At 43.4% G+C, this 10,378-nt stretch overlaps 1 long non-coding RNA gene across 1 annotated transcript; it reads left to right on the top strand.

Moving 5' to 3' along the window:
• The first annotated feature begins 3,262 nt into the window (after positions 1–3,262).
• Positions 3,263–8,988, top strand: LOC132896652 (uncharacterized). The gene is made up of 3 exons (XR_009656121.1): positions 3,263–4,229; positions 6,863–7,402; positions 7,847–8,988. It is a non-coding gene; the product is annotated as an uncharacterized LOC132896652 (long non-coding RNA).
• Positions 8,989–10,378: the final 1,390 nt, after the last annotated feature.

Raw genomic sequence — 10,378 nt, forward strand, 5'->3', positions numbered from 1 at the left:
TATTATATAAAAAATATAAATATAAATATAGTGCAAAATTTTTAGCTCGCGCGCTTCGCGCGCTCGCATACATTTCCCGTGCCCCTTTTGTGCCCCAGTATGGTCTTGGGTCTAGTGACGCCCCTGGTTAGACTGTTAGACAGGGCCGGTCGACCGAAAAAAAAAAAAGACCAATTATCGGCCGTAGACTGGACGGCCGTTCTGGACTTTTCCAGAACTCACAGATTACCAGCCCGTCGCTGAGAGGTGTGATGAGGATGCAGTCTCAGAGGGTCAGCAGAGTTAGAAGAAGGTCTGATCATTTACATCTCATCTTTACAGAGTTGATGTTAAAATGTGTCCTGCCTGTAAACATGAGTAATTTTGTTGTAGGAATATATGATATGCTTTATGGAAATGTAATGTAAAGGTTCTCTTTATATGTTTTTATTAAATATCTCATTAAAAGGGGCGGCACGGTGGTGTAGTGGTTAGCGCTGTCGCCTCACAGCAAGAAGGTCCGGGTTCAAGCCCCGGGGCCGGCGAGGGCCTTTCTGTGCGGAGTTTGCATGTTCTCCCCGTGTCCGCATGGGTTTCCTCCGGGTGCTCCGGTTTCCCCCACAGTCCAAAGACATGCAGGTTAGGTTAACTGGTGACTCTAAATTGACCGTAGGTGTGAATGGGAGTGTGAATGGTTGTCTGTGTCTATGTGTCAGCCCTGTGATGACCTGGCGACTTGTCCAGGGTGTACCCCGCCTTTCGCCCGTAGTCACCTGGGATAGGCTCCAGCTTGCCTGTGACCCTGTAGAACAGGATAAAGTGGCTAGAGATAATGAGATGAGATGAGATCTCATTAAAAGGGCAGCATGGTGGTGTAGTGGTTAGCGCTGTCGCCTCACAGCAAGAAGGTCCGGGTTCGAGCCCCGTGGCCGGCGAGGGCCTTTCTGTGTGGAGTTTGCATGTTCTCCCCGTGTCCGCATGGGTTTCCTCCGGTTTCCCCCACAGTCCAAAGACATGCAGGTTAGGTTAACTGGTGACTCTAAATTGACCGTAGGTGTGAATGTGAGTGTGAATGGTTGTCTGTGTCTATGTGTCAGCCCTGTGATGACCTGGCGACTTGTCCAGGGTGTACCCTGCCTTTCGCCCATAGTCAGCTGGGATAGGCTCCAGCTTGCCTGCGACCCTGTAGAACAGGATAAAGCGGCTAGAGATAATGAGATGAGATGAGATCTCATTAAAAGCCTAATTTCTGTTCCTGGTTGTTAAACTCTCAGTAGACGAGACAGAGCCAGCAGGAACATTAATTTCTTCCCCACACATCCATGAAAGACTTAACATCAAAACTCTACAATGTACAATTTAAATGGGAAACATGCTTCAGTTACATTGTGTTCACTGTGATTTACAAGGGTGCAAATAATTGTGGCACATCCGTTTTTGTTGAAAATATTTATTTCTTGATGAGGAATTTGTTTTTCTCTGAATAAATTCATTTCTCTCTCAAACTGTTGGGGAATACTAGGCCTAGAATATTGACTGTCACATATAATCACAACACAATAAAAACACAAAAAAATAAAATGTGCTGCAAATAACTAACGTGATTCTCACTGCTAGTTTCTAGTTGCCTCCAGAACAGGAACACATGGTAACTACACATGAAATAAAACTTCACAGGCAACAAACAAACCTACAGTGGACCCTCCATGAAAAAAAGCAATTAAATACAACATGTTATAGTTCAGCTCATGTCTGCCTGCACTCACAGAGATCCACACCTGTGGAGACGTGGAAGAAAAGGTTCAACATCGTTGTTAGAGGAAGCTGCTGACTGCTTTAACTGCAGTGGTTCAAAACATAACTCTCCTGTAAGTGATATACACTGTAAAAAAAGAATAGTTGAGAATACTTGAAATTTCAAGGCAACAGTCTGCATTAAGAATTTTATGTTTTGCCAACGATGTGCCCATGATAATCCAAACTATGATAAAACTGTTATCTTTATTAAGAATTCTTAATTAAGTCAGTTTTCAGTTCCTCATTCTGCCAACATCGATTTCTCTTTTTGCTGAACAGTGGCATTCACAGTAGTACAAAAAGGCAATTGAGGTTATCAGACTTTTTGGGGGGGCTTTTTTCACCTTTATTTGGATAGGACAGTGTAGAGACAGGAAATAGGGACAGGGAGGGATCGGGAGATGACCTCGGGTCGGAATCGAACCCAGGTCGCCGGATTTATGGTATGGCGCCTTATCGACCTGAGCCACAACGCCATACCCACGACGTGGGTTTTAAAAACTTTATTTCAATATTGAAGTTTTGTAATTGTGCAGAACAATGAAAAATGGCATGTATAGTTTAATGATAAATTGTGATAACCTTGGGGGCGTCGTGGCTCAGGTGGATAAGGTGCCATACCATAAATCCGGAAACCCGGGTTCGGTTCCGACCCGAGGTCATTTCCCGATCCCTCCCCGTCTCTCTCTCCCGCTCATTTCCTGTCGCTATGCTGTCCTATCCAAATAGAGGTGAAAAAAACCTAAAAACATTGTGATAACCTCAATTGCCTTTTTGCACTACTGTGAATGCCACTGTTCAGCAAAAAGAGAAATCTATGTTGGCAGAATGAGGAATTGAAAATTGACTTAATTAAGAATTCTTAATAAAGATAACAGTTTTATCATAGTTTGGATTATCATGGGCACATCGTTGGCAAAACATAAAATTCTTAATGCAGACGGTTGCCTTGAAATTTCAAGTATTCTCAACTATTTTTTTTTACAGTGTACATAAAACACATTCAAAAATAGATAATAGGCTTGTGTGGCATTTAGCAGTTTTAACACAGTAAAAATCAACGTGTCAATTTTACTCTTTAAGAGTTGAATTTAACTCTCTGTCAGATAACATTTGGTCCCACTCAAAATCAGTGTAAAATTTACTCTATAGCCAGTGTAAGATTTTTAGAGTTAATTTTACTCTATTTTGTGTCAAAATTAACAATGATCATCACCCTGCAGAGTAGATTTTGTCGTTGTGTGCAAGTGGGAATTAACTCTCACTTTTGACACTACCATTTAGACGATTTTACTCTGCATAGTGTTATAACTACTCTATCCAGAGGAAAATAGGTTTACATTGCAATATTGACACTCCATTTTTTACTGTGAACCCTTTGATGCACAAGCTAAGCAAACCCGGCTTAAATAAAAACTCAGCATCAAAGGGTTAAACACTTACTAAACAATTTCAGAGGCGTTTCCTCTTTTTAATGCTCCTGGAACCGGAACTGACATCAGCTCAACACAGACCGAAGACAGACAGCAATACAATCTGATTATATCACAAGTGAGAAAACCACTACGCGAAAAATGTATCCACAAAGGACTGAAGACCACATTATCCACACAGGGCGTACGGATCGCGGTTTCACAGAAAACCGCTACACTAAAAGGTTCCACACAGGGTTGAGGATCGCGTCTCCGGGGCTGAGGAGTGTGGGTTTGAATAAGTCGGGTTTGAATAGGTCGGGTTTGAATAGGTCGGTCTCATGATCAGCATATATATATAAGTGTCGTCTCACTTCTCTGGTGCTCGGTTGCCTCCTGAATGGTCAACTCGCGTATCTGGAAAGCGATAACGACGTTGGAAGACGAAGATTTCAACACCACGGAAGAAAGGAGCTGCCGGGATTGCTTTAGAGAGATACTTTAATTGACTTTAATCGTGTAGAGCATGTATGCTGTTACAGCTTCGGTTATTCTCCTTCTTTTTAAGAAAGTTTTATGAAAATGAATGAAAACATTTATATCTTTTTTGTTCGTTTGTTTCGTAAAAGTGTTAATTGCGCAACACTAAGTTTTAACCAGGGCCGGTTCTGGAGGGGTAGCAACGGTAGCGTTTACACCCGGGACTGGTGTGGAGAGGGGCCCCCAAAAATAAGATAAAGTAAAAAATAAAGAGTTCTCTCTGTTCCTGAATAAGTGCATTACTGAGTGTCTGCGAGCAAAGGAGAGCCTGAACGTTGCAACCTCCCTATTGGCTGTTTATTGGCTGTTTGTAAAAATGTATCAGTTGTTGCCCTTCCCATGGGAATCATCGCGGACTCGAGAGACGAGACCTGAAGAGTTAGTTCGTTGGTAGCAGAACAAAATGTCTGCACACAAATCGGGTTTTCAGAAAAGGAAAGAAAATAAACGCAGGGTCAAAAATACAAAAAAGGAGGCAGAAAATGCAAAACGAGTTTTAAGGTAGGACAAATGGTTACTTTTCTGAGGCAGCCCGCCGTGGCTGCCTGCAGGCTTATTTATTATAGCCCATTTAGTTAAAATAGTTGATCTAAAATGTTTATAGTTATGTGATGGTTGTCCTGATTTAGACTGGTGTGTGTGTGGTTTAAATGCGATGTTGCACCCGGGTCCAGATTAGGGCAGAACCGGCCCTGGTTTTAACCATGGCAAGGCTAAAGCAGCATAAAGCGGTTAACTGTGGCCAGGATTATTTCCACCTGATCATTATTCTGAGCTCCTTTTCAAATGGAAATAGTTTGCCGCTTTTCCACTACCAACGCGGCTGAGTTGGGCTGAGCCGTGCCGTGCTGAGTTGGGCTGAGTCGAGCTGAGTGGGGCTGTTGGAGTTGCATTTCAACTACAACCGCGCTGAACCGTGCTGGGTGGACACATTGGGTGGAGTTAGCGAAAGTGGGTGGACGTCACGTGATGTCGTTAGGCGGCGCAAACAGTGACATCAGTGACCTTTTAAGCGGTAGTCTCACGACCCGGATAGTAAACAATAAACATGGAGGACAATGAGTCGTTAGTGTTGCTGGTCTTGGTGCTGTGGCTTGTTGTCACCGACAACGCCAACAGATACTGGCAAGAGCGTATAGATGAGGCGAGGCGCATGAGGCTTCAGAAATTCTCGTAATTCGTAATTCTTCTTCTTCCGGGTTTACGGTGTTTACAGATCCCAGCGTGCTCGCTGGGCGTGTGTGGGCATGTGAGGACACGCCTCCTCACCAATCAGTGCACAGGGGAGTGTCTCCTCACGCCTCTAGCCCCACTCGGCTCGGTTTGGCTTGCTTCAGCCCTACTCCAAAACCGTGCGAGTTTTGGTTGCTGAATTGAGGTTTTTCACCTGACGTCACAGGGTCACGTGACGCCCCGGTTTCCGCCATTTTGAAGGTCAAGCTAGCTAATGTCAACATCATCATAGCTGGTATGTTACTGTAGCAATGTTCACGTTCAGTCATTTGGATGACTGTTAAAACCTTTCAGTCTCAAGTTTTTCCTTTACTGTATTTACTAGTTTACTGTAATTATGATCCGGCAGCTATTTACACCGGATCCAGTGTAAATAGCCGGAGCACGCTCCGGCTTGCTCCCCCTCAAATTAAGCAGTGTGCTCCGGCTTGCTCCCGGAGTGCTCCGGCCGAGGTTCTGGAGCGCGCTCCAGCTTGGTCCCCCTCAAATTAAGCAGCGCGCTCCGGCTTGCTCCCGGAGTGCTCCAGCCGAGGTTCCGGAGCACGCTCCGGCTTGCTCCCCCTCAAATTAAGCAGCGCGCTCCGGCTTGCTAACCGGAGCTAAGCAAGCCGGAGCGTGCTGCTTAATTTAAGGGGGAGCAAGCCGGAGCGCGCTCCGGCAGCTATTTACACTGGATCCGGTGTAAATTGCTGCCGGATCATAATTACAGTAAACTAGTAAATACAGTAAAGGAAAAACTTGAGACTGAAAGGTTTTAACAGTCATCCAAATGACTGAACGTAAACATTGCTACAGTAACATACCAGCTATGATGTTGTTGACATTAGCTAGTGCTAACAGCTAGCTGCTAGTGCACTGCTACAACACAGACACCGACCCTAATAATACAGTTCTTGGTCATTGCCTGGTAACAGCAAATTTATCACGGGCCATGTCTCAACAGACTTAGAAGTTATTTCAATGACATTTAATAACATTTTGTTTATCCTGAGGACCGAAAGTAAATGAAAATGTGAACAAACCTTAGCTGTAATAAGATGGCGACCACCGGCTCCAGGGACGACCCACTGATGTAGGCATGTTACCCAGCCTGACACAAAATATTTGTAGGTATCTAAACTCTTATACGCTTTCAGATCAATGCCTGTGTATGGCGATGGGTTTTTAACGACATAGGTATACAGATCATGTGGGCCGAAGTCAGGTAAAGACGAGGGCTTTGTGTACTTCTGTACGTCAGTGAACAATCCTGGTGGAAGCAGGTAAACGTCGTTCTCTAAGCCTGCTAACCTCAATTTTTGCAAATACCTCTCCCTCTGCTCGCCCTGTAAATGCCCTATGTTGGTGGATAGTGAAGGTGTTTTCTGCATCTCGCTCCTTTTTCTTTTATGTTTTTCGTTTGTCGCCTTCCTCGCATTCAAACTGATTCGAGCCGTGACGTCCAAAATGGCAGCCTAACGATGCATCACATGACTTGGTCACGTGGGTGAAAAACCTCAATAGGGCTGAAGCGAGCTGAGTCGTGCTGCCCTGAGGTAGTCGAAACGCGAGCCGTGTCGGGCTGAAGCGAGCTGACAAAGGGTAGTGGAAAAGGGCCATAACACACTCGGTAAATGGACCAACTGTTTAGTTAAACTGTTCTACTTAATAATGAAATACTAGGGCTGGTTTAATGTTCATACCGTTCAGTCATCCAATCACATCAGCGGTGATCAAATTTACATTAATATAAATGTGTATTTACATCTGAAATTTTGAATTTTGTCGTTTTAATGCTATTGGAAATGTTTTCATAATGAGCCTGACCCATGAGGTTTTACTTTATCTCAAAAGCTAAACAAAAACTAAAATCTCTCTCTCTCTCTCTCTCTCCGCATACACACACACACACACACACACAGAGTGCAACAGTGGTCCCAAGGCCTTTGATTGAGAAACAATACACAATGGAGCCCTCACAGCTCACCAAGATACCATACCTTTGGATTCTTCGTGAAGTTCAACTAGAGCAAAAGCAGCTTCTGGAGGCCCTGATGCAAGCACAGGCAGAAACCCAACAGATGTTCCAGACCATCACACAGAGAGTGGTATCTGAAGCTCGCAAGAAAGCCGTCTTGCAGTGGTCGGAGCAACATCGTCAGCGGTTTCGCTTCTTGATCCTCAGTGATGTCGGCAATCCATTTGCATTTGCACAATAGCTCCAAGACAACTGTCAGAAGTGGTTGCTGGCTGAGGCTCAGGATGCCAGAAGGATTGTAGAACAGGTGGTAATGGAGCAGTTTGTTGCCCAACTTCCAGAAGTAACAGCCAAGTGGGTCCAGCACCAACAACCAGCAACACTAAATGAGGCTATCCAATTGGCAGAGAATCACCTGGGATCTCTCTCTCTCCCCTTCAACATCTATCTGAGTGAAGCAATGCTTCACGCATGCTGGGTGAAGGTGAGCTGTGTGCACTGGTTTTACACGGGGGGTAATGCTGCATTTTAGTTAAATGCAGAATTACACCTGTTTGCTAGCCTGGCAAGCCAGACTAAATGTGAAGGCAAAAATATTTTTGGCCGCTAGGCGGGTGGGTCTAGTTTACTAGGCTACCTGTTTGCACTTTCTTATGTGGAAATGTTACAGCTTGATAAGCAAATATGTGCAAATGTAGCCGGTTTTTGCAAAAAATGTCTAAATGAGCAAAAGATGTCTAAATAGAAACAAAGGTACAGTTTACCAATGAAGATATTAATTTCTATATAAATTGGACTAGTTTTGCTAAACGATGTAGAATGCCATATAATTACTATATAAAATATTACCTATATAAACCTACACCATTAAGCCAGATGTCCTCCTTCTTAATTTAAAAATATTGATTAACCTTTTGCTGTCTTACAGCAGTCAGAGCAACATCGCCAGAGGTTCCGCTCCTTGACCCTCAGTGACGTCGGCCACCTATTTGTGCTTGCACAACAGCTCCAAGACAACTGTGAGAAGTGGTTGCTGGCTGAGGATCATGACGCTGGAAGGATTGTGGAACGGGTGGTAATGGAGCAGTTTATTAACCAGCTTCCAGAACAGACAGCCCACTGGGTTCAGCACCACCAACCGGCAACAATAAATGAGGCTATCCAATTGGCGGTGAACCACCTGCCGTCTTTTGCTGTCTCTGCCCCTTAACATGTCCCCAGTTTGGGTTACTGGAATAAAAAAAAAAACAGACGTAATTCGTGTCATTTAATCAGCCTAATATTTTATTTCGGACTCAAAATCCTTATTTCTACAATATCTATTTTATTATTTACCTATAAAACAGAGACAAACATTTGAATACCATTATTTATGTATGCGTGCATTTATTTTATTTTAGTTCATGGAGCATAAACAAAGTGAAAACCTGTCTGAAAAAGGCCTTGTTACAGAACCCTATTATATATATATATATATATCATCTCATTATCTCTAGCCGCTTTATCCTTCTACAAGGTCGCAGGCAAGCTGGAGCCTATCCCAGCTGACTACGGGCGAAAGGCGGGGTACACCCTGGACAAGTCGCCAGGTCATCACAGGGCTGACACACAGACACAGACAACCATTCACACTCACACCTACGGTCAATTTAGAGCCACCAATTATCCTAACCTGCATGTCTTTGGACTGTGGGGGGAAACTGGAGCACCCGGAGGAAACCCACGTGGACAACATGCAAACTCCACACAGAAAGGCCCTCGCCGGCTCCGGGGCTCGAACCCGGACCTTCTTGCTGTGAGGTGACAGCGCTAACCACTACACCACCGTGCGGCCAAAATATATATATATATATATATATATAGTAATGTTTATCAGTTGCATGATATTTATTTTTTAATTAGTGCAGTTAAAAGGTGTTAAAATACTTAAACAGTTTCCTGTAACCACTTGGTTAAAACTTTTCTTGCATGTCTTCACGGGTGTGTATCTCTGTGTGTGCTGGATGACGATAACGTGCTGTATTTTAAATGCTTTATTCAGATCTTCCACAATAAATCCCGGTTGAAGCAGCAGCCGATTCCTCATCAGTCATTTCACACACAGCAACCCAGAGTCGGAGGCGTGGCGCATATTCATAGATATTAATTGGCTATATGTTGAATAGCTGGACAATAAAGAAACGAATTACTTCGCGTTAACTTTTACTTTCAGATGACAATAAAAACATTGTGTTTTATCGACTATTTTATATCTTGGAAATGTATTTTCTCATACTGACCTTATGCAAACCTTTATAATTAATATTTACTTCAATACTATAATTTTAGACACATCCAACATACAACTGGGTTAAATATTTGAGTGAAAATGATTCATAGTTAAACACACACACACACTATAGGAACCAACAAAATTTAAAAGAAAAAAGAATCGTTTAAGAAAAAAAAACTGACACGAGACTGGTTGTATAATTATGCAAATCCAACTTTAATGAAGCATTTGACTGTGCCCAGAATTAACAGATCACATTCAAATTCATGTTCAGATATAATTTTCATACACCTGTCATCAGTGAAAGGCGGCACGGTGGTATTGTGGTTAGCACTGTCGCCTCACAGCAAGAAGGTTCTGAGTTCGAGCCCAGTGCCTGACTGCATGCTCTCCCCGTTTCTGTGGGTTTCACACTATGAGTGTGAGTGGTTGTTTGTCTCTACGTGTCAGTCCTGTGATGATTTGGCATCTTGCCCAGGGTGTGCCTCGCCTCTCTGGGACAGGCTCCAGCCTGACCCTGCACAGGAAAAGTGGTTATGGATGGAATGTGAAAGCGGAGAAGCTTGCTGCCTTTGAACGACGTCTCTGCCGCTGTGCGGGAAGGCATGCTCCACCTGTGTTGCACTTTATTTTGGGCCAAAAATATATTACATATTATCGCCAAAATATCTGGTCATCTCTGGCGCCTATAGCAAACAGTTATACTACTACTACTAATAATAATAATAATAAAGTACAGTAAATAGCCCTATTCCACAACTGTAGTAATCCATATAACTTTAAAAGACGAAATGACTTTTATTTCATAAAAATAAAGAAGAAAAACACTGAATTAAAAGGAGTGTCCAAAGTTTTAACCGGTATATTGTACTTTAGACGAGTTTGTTTTGCTTACTCTTCCTAATCAGCTAATAACCATGAAAACGGTGGTTCCCTTTGGTAGTTTTGATGAAATCGTTTTGTTTTCCAAACGCTTCCTCTTTTTCTGAGCACCGCTGCAGTAGCTTCGTTTCATTTTTGAACAAACAGTCAGTTCACCACGCCAAGGCCTTTACACTTAATAATGGAGTGATAGTGGAGACCAGGCCCGGCGCCATGGGGGGGCGAAAGGGGGCGTCGCCCCCTCGTGGCTACAGCCCCGCCCCCTCAACGGAGACTCAGATCACTTAATTGTTTTCTTATGAAAAT

The sequence above is a fragment of the Neoarius graeffei genome, chromosome 13, assembly GCF_027579695.1.
Source record: "Neoarius graeffei isolate fNeoGra1 chromosome 13, fNeoGra1.pri, whole genome shotgun sequence".
NCBI classification, from domain to species: Eukaryota; Metazoa; Chordata; class Actinopteri; order Siluriformes; family Ariidae; genus Neoarius; species Neoarius graeffei.